This window comes from Bos mutus, chromosome 6 (genome assembly GCF_027580195.1).
Source record: "Bos mutus isolate GX-2022 chromosome 6, NWIPB_WYAK_1.1, whole genome shotgun sequence".
NCBI lineage: Eukaryota > Metazoa > Chordata > Mammalia > Artiodactyla > Bovidae > Bos > Bos mutus.
The window spans coordinates 9,776,454-9,786,429 of NC_091622.1; the positions used below are offsets into that span (position 1 = coordinate 9,776,454).

The 9,976-nt window shown below is 35.9% G+C and overlaps 1 pseudogene; it reads left to right on the forward strand.

The window, feature by feature from the left end:
* Positions 1-7,230: 7,230 nt before the first annotated feature.
* LOC102283064 (armadillo repeat-containing protein 1 pseudogene) lies at positions 7,231-8,045 on the forward strand (annotated as a pseudogene).
* The last annotated feature ends 1,931 nt before the right edge of the window (positions 8,046-9,976 follow it).

Genomic DNA, 9,976 nt, shown 5'->3' on the forward strand with positions numbered 1-9,976 from the left:
GATGGGAGGCCCAATTCTTTGGAAATAGAGGCGTTGAGGTCTTCTGGCTACTTCCTGCTGAACTGGGATGGCGAGGGGTATTGGGCATCCCCCTCTTGCTAGTCTCAATCCTCAGAGTCCTTATAGCGGTGTCCAAGGGTGTGTGATATTTTCCGTGGTTGGCTGTAGTTTTATATCTTTGTTGAACTGGCACTGCATGATATTTCTCTTAAGGTTGCATTATCTTAATTTCAGTATATATCTAGTAACGTTATTAGATATAGACATTACCAAATTTTGAGTTTCTGATTATGTTGTCTTACTATATAAGAAGTTTTAAAATATACTTAGGCAAGCAATTAAGCTATCTGAAAACTAGATTGCTACATTTATGATATTTTTATATTTGTGGGTGCAAATCAATATTAGCCTTTATGCTAGGGCCAGTTTAGCTCTTCTACTATTGGCTGATCCTTCTGGAGGTCATTCCTAAATGTCAAGGAGTATCTTTATTCTTGTACATTGACACTTGAATTTCTTTGAAGCTTGTGTGACTGAGAGGGTAACAGGCAGGAAGGCCAGGGGTCTCCAAATGGAAGAATTAGGCTGCAAGTGTCAGAAATTTTTATCTCTCTTAAGCAGCAGGAGGAAACAAGCTAGCTATATTTTTTCCTTCTCTATACAAATTTAAAAGGAGGTTTCCCTTAAAATACTGTGTTGCCATAACACCTGGTTTCACCTGAAGTTAATTATTCTCAAACCTTGAGTTAACCAATGCATTTTTCTTATGGAAATGTTTTTATTAAGCTATGTTAATGTACTATGCATTTACCCCAAACTCTTGTCTTCAAGTTGATTCCACCTAATGGCTCAGAACCTACTTGACAAACCAGTATGTTATACTCAGATATTGTTCCCCTAATCTATGTAAATGAAACTATTTGTATGGTAATCTGGCCTTGTACAAAATTCAAGTCATTTGTTTTATGGCCCAGGATGAATCATCTGGTGCCAAGATTATTCCAAAATACATCTTATGGATGAGGGGCCTGGTACCATTCTGAGTTTTAAGACATTCCTTTCTTTCATTTACAGACTGCTAGTGACTGTATAACATCCAGCTGAAGACTAGCAGGGGGTACTCTTTCTGCTCCCTCTGATGCCTATGTTATAAGCTTTCTCTATTGCCTTTATCCTTTAATAAAACTTTATTACACAAAAGCTCTGTGCGATCAAGCCTCGTCTTTGGCCCCAGACTGAATTCTTCTCCTCTGGAGGCCAAGAATCCCAGCATCTTTTCGTTCAGCAACAACCTTTCATGACATTTTAGAATTGTTTAGTGTACAGTTCCTCTGTATATCTTTACAGATCTCGAGGAGTTTCAATTTAATGTTTAGTCCCAGCAGAGGCAAGCAACTACATATGTGATTTAGAGAGCTCTGTATTTTTATTCACTGCTTTTTCTATTACACTCCTCCATGAATTTCAGCTGCTTTAGCCTTTCCAATATTCAAACTTTCTCCAAAACTCAGTGCTCTACTTGGCTGTCTCTGACTCTGCTGCAGACGATAAAGCACTTCCAGGCAGACAGCAGTATAACCATCAGGGCACCTTGTTCGTTTCTCATTTTTATGGAATCAGAATCCTATGCTATGTGTTGTTTGGAAACAATTGAAACCAGAATATTACATCTATCTCCAATATGACAGAAGAATAAAATATTTTCTGGTACACACAGATTAAGAATGCTGAAGAAATCTCTAGATGTAGTACTCAAACAGGGTGAAAGGAAATCTTTATATATTGCAAGAATAATGAACATAGATAATTACTGATGCTTGCCAATGATATAGTCTATAGATAATGAAATAAAGCAAGGAAAGTGAATCAGTGTCATGAGGATAAAAAGGGAGAAAATACTGTCATTATTTATAGGTGATACAATACCCTACTTAGCGAAGCTAATGAATGAACAAATAAATTAATTACATAATGTAGCACATATATGGGATACAAGCTCAGCCTACAGAAGTGAAGTGAAGTGAAGTCGCTCAGTCGTGTCTGACTCTTTGTCACACCATGGACTGTAGCCTACAAGGCTCCTCTGTCCATGGAATTTTCCAGGCAAGAGTACTGGAGTCAATACTAATTATCTTCTCATGTGAGAGCCAATTATAAAATTTAGGAAAAAACAATATACAATAAATACTTGACATAAATACTGTTTTCCAAAATCTTTTTAAGCAATAATGCAAAACAACTCTATATTAAAACATTTACTTCTGATAAATACATCTGCTCATGTATCTCAAAAACAACTTTTTTAGCATATTTAGAACAGTTTAGAAATTTTCAAAGATATTTGCTATTAATAATTTTAAAGATGTATATGTGTTTAGAAGTGAGACTTTATTATTTTTTATGGATAAATGTTTAAAGGTACTGAACAGATTTTTTTAATGATGCAAAGAGAAGCCAGTAAAAATGTTGAAAAATACACAATACCTATATAATAGAAAGAACTTGCATTTTTCAAGTTTTAAGCATTGAGTTTAGTCTACAGGACTGGCAGTTTAGCAGGAAATACAGAGTATATTTTGAGTTGAAACTGACACAAACAGACTGTTTCTGGATCACTGTTTTAACACAGTGACCAAGAACAGTTTGTGTTTGTGGCAGAGACCCAGATATGAAATAGGCTAAAATAGAATATAGTGGAATTAAACAGCTTAGAAAGAAACATGTTCTTGTTGGAAGAGTTGTGACTCTTGGAAAAACACCAGTTTCCAAAAAACTTGGGACAGTTTACAAAAAAAAAAGATGCATCCTTTCCTTTCTCTCTGTGCCATCATACAATCAACCACCTGTTCTTCCAACTTCCTGGGGAATATTATAGTAAAATATAACATCTGGGTGATTTAACTAAGATATAAGATTTCTCATTACACTAATGACATACTTTTCTACAAAAAGATGGGTTTTCTGCACAACTACATAAGCTTGGCTAACTTGGAGTTCAGTGGAAGAAAATGCGCTTGAAATTTAGAAGTTTATTGTTATTCACAGATCTGCTGTCTTTCTCTTTATTGAAGCCATTCACAATTAAAATTGGTATAAGCATATTCATGAAATTTCTAGCAATTTTATATATATATTATTTTAATAATAATTGTATCTCAATATATTGAGATATATTAAATATATAAAATATATATAAAATATATTTAAAGTCATGTATCAAAGGGATTATATTAATCAGACATAACTATTCATGGAAATTAATCTACTTATTGCAAATCTCTGCATTATTTGAAACAATGCTGAAACTGTTTTCAGAGTCTGACACATTTATTAAAATGAAATTAGAGGAAAAAAGGGTGTATTTTATTTATTATGTATTTTATATTGAAAAGAGCAAGATAAATTTAGAAGCTAAATCTAATACCTAATATATATATCACGTTAGGTAATATCTGAAAAAGAAACCTCAATGGGAAATAAATAACTTAAAAATAATCTTTACAAGTCACATAAAAATCACTCAAGTCATATGTATGACATATACCATTGCAAAGATATACCAGTTTTTCACCACTACCTACTTACTATACACAATATCTCTGCTTTCTCATGTCCTTCTAGCAATAAGTTCAGACATCTCTACTTTCCCATATCTGGAATATAATGAAAACAATTTACTAATCCCAGAAAGACACACAGACCAGACTACTGAAACTCCTTCATGTTTGTTACCTGCCTGTCTTTTTTTCATTCAGTGTTAGCTATGGAAGTATCCCAAGCATAAGTGTGCTCAAGGTTATGTATGCTTACAAAATTCTAAATATGTTTTGTTGATTCCTAAACATTGCAGTATAATAAAGGAAAATATTAGTATAGACAAATCATTAGCTTTCATATTTTTATTCATTTAATAGATGAACTATGTTTTTAGTTGATATATGGACACTCATATACATATACCTCATCAACTTTACAATTATTCTGGCATCAATTTTCTCCATATATGTAAGAAATAAATGACAGAGGTCACCTTGTATACAGCCCATGGGGGTGTGGGGGGAAACAGTAATGAGTGTATTTTTAAATATATTTAAAGAGATTCATGTCATATAGCTAATTCCTAGACAACATTAATTACAAAACTTAAAACTTAAAGGAAAGATAAAAACTATTCCATATAATACCTTGTTTTAAAGTTCAGATAACAGAGCCAAAGAAATAAAATTTCAGGCTGTATTTTTATCAGTCAAAGCTAAATACAATTAAAATATGATTTTTCTTGAAAGAATATTTGATATCACACATATAGAAATTCAAAATAGACTGGCAAGTGATAACTGAAAATCAGAAAAGAAAATTATGATATTTGCAACCACTAGTATAAACTTATCTAAGCAAATTCTAAGGTATATATAACATTGCTGAGATTTTATTTTATAATGTTAAAAAAATCCTTATTCATTAAAATTAGTCAATAGTGACAATAAAACAAATGAAGTCAAAGAGAAGAAGAAGGTAAAGTTAAAAAGAAAAAAAAATGGGAAGGGAAGGGGAAAAAGAGGATATGAAGAGGAAATAAATTGAAAAAGATATAAGTGAAAATAGCAGGCTTAAAAAAAAAATGTTTAAATATTCCCTGATAGAGGAATAAATTTACCAAGGTAAAATACATAATGCATATATATATACACACACACACACACACACACATATATGACTATATTAAGTGTATAATTAAAAGATTAAATTCCTTAAAGGTATACAATTTTAAAACTTAAAATAATTATATACTTCAAGAGATGTCTCCTCTACATAGAAAACCCTAAAGACTCCACCAGAAAATTACTAGAGCTAATCAATGAATACAGTAAAGTTACAGGATACAAAATCAACACACAGAAATCCCTTGCATACCTATATACTAATAATGAGAAAACAGAAAGAGAAATTAAAGAAACAATTCCATTCACCATTGCAACGAAAAGAATAAAATGCTTAGGAATATATCTACCTAAAAAGCTAAAGACCTATATATAGAAAACTATAAAACACTGGTGAAAGAAATCAAAGAGGACACTAATAGATGGAGAAATATACCATGTTCATGGATCAGAAGAATCAATATAGTGAAAATGAGTATACTACCCAAAGCAATTTATAGATTCAATGCAATCCCTATCAAGTTACCAACGGTATTTTTCACAGAGCTTGAACAAATAATTTCACAATTTGTATGGAAATACAAAAAAACCTCGAATAGCCAAAGCAATCTTGAGAAAGAAGAATGGAACTGGAGGAATCAACTGGCCTGACTTCAGGCTCTACTACAAAGCCACAGTCATCAAGACAGTATGGTACTGGCACAAAGGCAGAAATATAGATCAATGGAACAAAATAGAAAGCCCAGAGATAAATCCAAGCATCTATGGAGACATTATCTTTGACAAAGGAGGCAAGAATATACAGTGGATTAAAGACAATTTCTTTAACAAGTGGTGCTGGGAAAACTGGTCAACCAGTTGTAAAAGAATGAAACTAGAACACTTTCTAACACCATATACACAAATAAACTCAAAATGGATTAAAGATCTAAACGTAAGACCAGAAACTATAAAACTCCTAGAGGAGAACATAGGCAAAACACTCTCTGACATACATCACAGCAGGATCCTCTATGACCCACCTCCCAGAATATTGGAAATGAAAGCAAAAATAAACAAATGGGACCTAATTAAACTTAAAAGCTTCTGCACCACAAAGGAAACTATAAGCAAGGTGAAAAGGCAGCCTTCAGAATGGGAGAAAATAATAGCAAATGAAGCAACTGACAAACAACTAAATCAAAAATATACAAGCAACTCCTGCACCTCAACTCCAGAAAAATAAATGACTGAATCAAAAAATGGGCCAAAGAACTAAATAGACATTTCTCCAAAGAAGACATACAGATGGCTAACAAACACATGAAAAGATGCTCAACATCACTTATTATCAGAGAAATACAAATCAAAACCATAATGAGGTATCATTTCATGCCAGTCAGAATGGCTGCGATCAGAAAGTCTATAAGCAATAAATCCTGGAGAGGGTGTGGAGAAAAGGGAACCTTCTTACACTGTTGGTGGGAATGCAAACTAGTACAGCCACTATGGAGAACAGTTTGGAGATTCCTTAAAAAACTGGAAATAGAACTGCCTTATGATCCAGCAATCCCACTGCTGGGCATACACACCAAGGAAACCAGAATTGAAAGAGACACATGTACCTCAATGTTCACCGCAGCACTGTTTATAATAGCCAGGACATGGAAGTAACCTAAGAAAGCTGTGGTACATATACACAAAGGAGTATTATGTAGCTATTAAAAAGAATACATTTGAATCAATTCTAATGAGGTGGATGAAACCGGAGCCTATTATAGAGTGAAGTAAGCCAGAAAGAAAAACACCAATACAGTATACTAACACATATATATGGAATTTAGAAAGATGGTAATGATAACCCTGCATGCGAGACAGCAAAAGAGACACAGATGTATAGAACAGTCTTTTGGACTCTGTGGGAGAGGGGGAGGGTGGGATGATTTGGGAGAATGGCATATAAACTAGTATAATATCATATATGAAACGAATCACCAGTCCAGGTTCGATGCATGATACTGGATGCTTGGGGCTGGTGCACTGGGATGACCCAAAGGGATGGTATGGGGAGGGATGTGGGAGAGGGGTTGAGGATGGGGAACATGTGTACACGTGTGGCGGATTCATGTTAATGTATGGCAAAACCAATACAATATTGTAAACTAATTAACCTCCAATTAAAATAAATTTATATTTAAGAAAAAAAATAAAAAGTGAATAACCTGAAAAAAAACAAAAGATGTCACTCAGTACTGTAAGGCAGAAAGCCAAATATGTAAACCACACGACAGTACAGTTATATTCATATTTTATACTTATATTACACACATAATATTTATATGATAAACATTCATATTTATTCATGTTTATAATCAAACAGGAAAAATGGGAGACTTTCATTTCTCCCACCAGTATCCTCGCTTCTAGGCTTCAGAAGTCAGCTTGGTCGTTTGTCATCGCTGACCCTGCTACGCGACTCTGGGTTCCTCTACCTCATCGTCGATGTGGCCCTAATGGTGCGGCAGGGTGTAGATTCCTAGAGCACTGGAGTGAACTTAAGAAGATTTTGTCCACGTGTACTGCATAGAAGATGAATTCGTCATCCTCCACGATGAATGAGGAACCTGAGGCTCTCTCTGTAGTTAACCAGCTCCGAGACCTAGCCACAGATCCTTTAAACCGACAAGCCATTGTCTAGGATCAGGGATGTCTGCCCGGACTTACTTTATTTATGGACCTTTTGCTTTTCGATACTTGGCAGAGTGCCGTGCCAACAGAGAAAAGATCAAAGGAGAGTTGGGAAAGATGTTAAGCTTGCAAAATGTTATACAGAAGTCTACAACTCCAGGGGAAACAAAACTGCTAGCCTCTGAAATCGATGACATTCTTCAATCTTCCAATATGGCAGTTGGGGATAGTTTCAATGAAATGAATTCATGTCAAAGGAAAGCTCAGTTTTTTTGGGGGGACTACAAACAAATGTGCCAAAACAGTGGTTTTGCATATAGATAGTCTTGATGATATGTCCCTGTGTGAAGTGGCCTTGTTAAAAATTAAAGGCGTTATTAGCTTTACTTTTCAAATGGCCGTTCAGAGATGTGTGGTGCGAATCCATTCAGATCGTAAAGCTTTGGCATCAGCAATAGCATCAACCCAGTTTATGAAGGCTCAGCAAGTTGTGAAGAGCAAAAGTGGAGAAGAGATACTAGTCCCATTCCAGGACACACCTGTGGAGGTAGAACAGAACACGGAGCTGCCTGACTACCTGCCCGAGCATGAGAGTCCCACAAAGGAGCAAGACAAAGTGGGCAGGACAAGGCGGTGTCCCAGGTGGGCTCCGACCCGGAGAGCGGAGCCAGCTGGCTGAGCACAGCTGCAAACTTTTTATCCAGGTTCTTCTACTAGGGACTTCTCTTTGGGGCTCAAGGACTGTATAAGCAAACAAGGGGCCAGTTTTCCACTGTCGTGGTGAACTGTCAAGTGCAATTTGCAATAAGTTATCATGAAAAGTTTTTAGATCCCATGATTGAGAATGCTGCATTTTACATTCTACCGGACATTTTACCCCACTAAGTGGTAAAAGGGACAGAGGGGACAGGTGGAGTTGTTCTGTTGATGAAGGTATTTTGGTCTTGTTGTCCTTTGTTTAATTGCCTCACTTCTATTTAAAAAAAAAAAAAAAAGGTCCACTGTTAAACCAAATATGTATTTGTGCAGCTTTACATTTTACTTGACATGAAGCACGTGATTAGGAAAATTCGTTTTCTCAAGCTTCAGGGCCTAGAAGAGAATTTTTTTTTTTTTTTTTTTTTTTAGCTCAAGTTGCACATGAAGTTGGAGAAGGAAATGGCAACCCACTCCAGTATTCTTGCCTGGAAAATCCCATGGACTGAGGAGCCTGGTAAGTTACAGTCCATGGGGTTGCAAAGAGTCAGACACGACTGAGCGACTTCACTTTTCACTTTTTCATTTCATTTACTAGGGATATAATTTTTAAAATATTGACAACAAAGTATAAGAAGAATTTCTCTTTTCTGTAATAGTAAACTAGATATTTTTGTGCCACTGGGAAGTTACCAAGGAGACAAGGATTTATAGGACCGAATAAGGAAAGGGAGTGAAAAGCTCATTGACAGGGACTCATACTGACCCTTGAAGCACTTTCCTAGTTTACAGCTATAGCAGAGATACTAAGAAGTTGAGGTGAGTCTCCAGTGAACTCTTACAATAATAGCCAAAATATTACCAACTGAGATTTAAGTCCTGCCAAGAAAGAGGTTATCCCTGATGACTCATGCAGTAAAGAATCTGCCTCCAATCCAAGAGCAACAGGAGACATGTGTTCGATCCCTGGGTCAGGAAGATCCCCTGGAGGAGGAAATGGCAACCCACTCCAGTATTCTTGCTGGCAAATCTCATGGATTGAGGAGTCTGGCAGGCTATAGTCTATGGGGTTGCAAAGTGCTAGACATGACTGAGCCACTGAGCACACAAGAAAGAGGAGACATGGCTAACATGCAGACTTTTCAGTTGGTACAAAGGGCAAGGGTGAGCCAAAAATAAACCCTACCTTCAAAAAATTGAAGACCAGCTTCAAGTCATCTCATCCCCTCCTTATTTAATCAGTATGGCCTGTCACAACCTAGTTAAAATAACTACTAGGTTTTATTATGAACACCTTTCCTTTCAACTTTCTTCTCTGCCCATCAGGGTACTTGATAGAGCATCAAAATATTTATGGCTTTAAACCACTCCCAAATATTCTGATTCAAATAGTTTGGGCAGGTCTTAGACATAAGATTTCTTTTATAACTTCTCAGGTGATTCTAATGTGAAGTCAGTGCTGAGAACTGTGTTCTACATGTTACTTGCCAAACCCAATTAACCGCACAGTTGTCTTTCTCCTCTACTGGGCTGGGAACTTTTGAGGATAGGACTATGGTTTTTACATTTAGAGCCTACACATCTAAAAGAGTGCCAGATACCAAGTAGGTGCTTATAAGTTAGTTAGTGATAAATGACTGACTTTCAAAAGATGGTCATTTCAATTCAATTTAATAGCTACTAATCAAGTTCCAATTGTATGCTGGCCTATTGGTGTACAAAAGTAGATAATACAATGCCAGCCTTTGGGAGAATTATTGTTCAACTCAGTGGTCACAAAATTATCATTTACTATTATACTGATAGTGCTTTTAAGTGACTGCATGTCAAATTAATCTTTCAGAGCTCCAATGCTGCTGCTACTGCTAAGTCCCATCAGTCATGTCCAACTCTGTGAAACCCCATAGACAGCAGCCCACCAGGCTCCTCCATCCCTGGGATTCTCCAGGCAA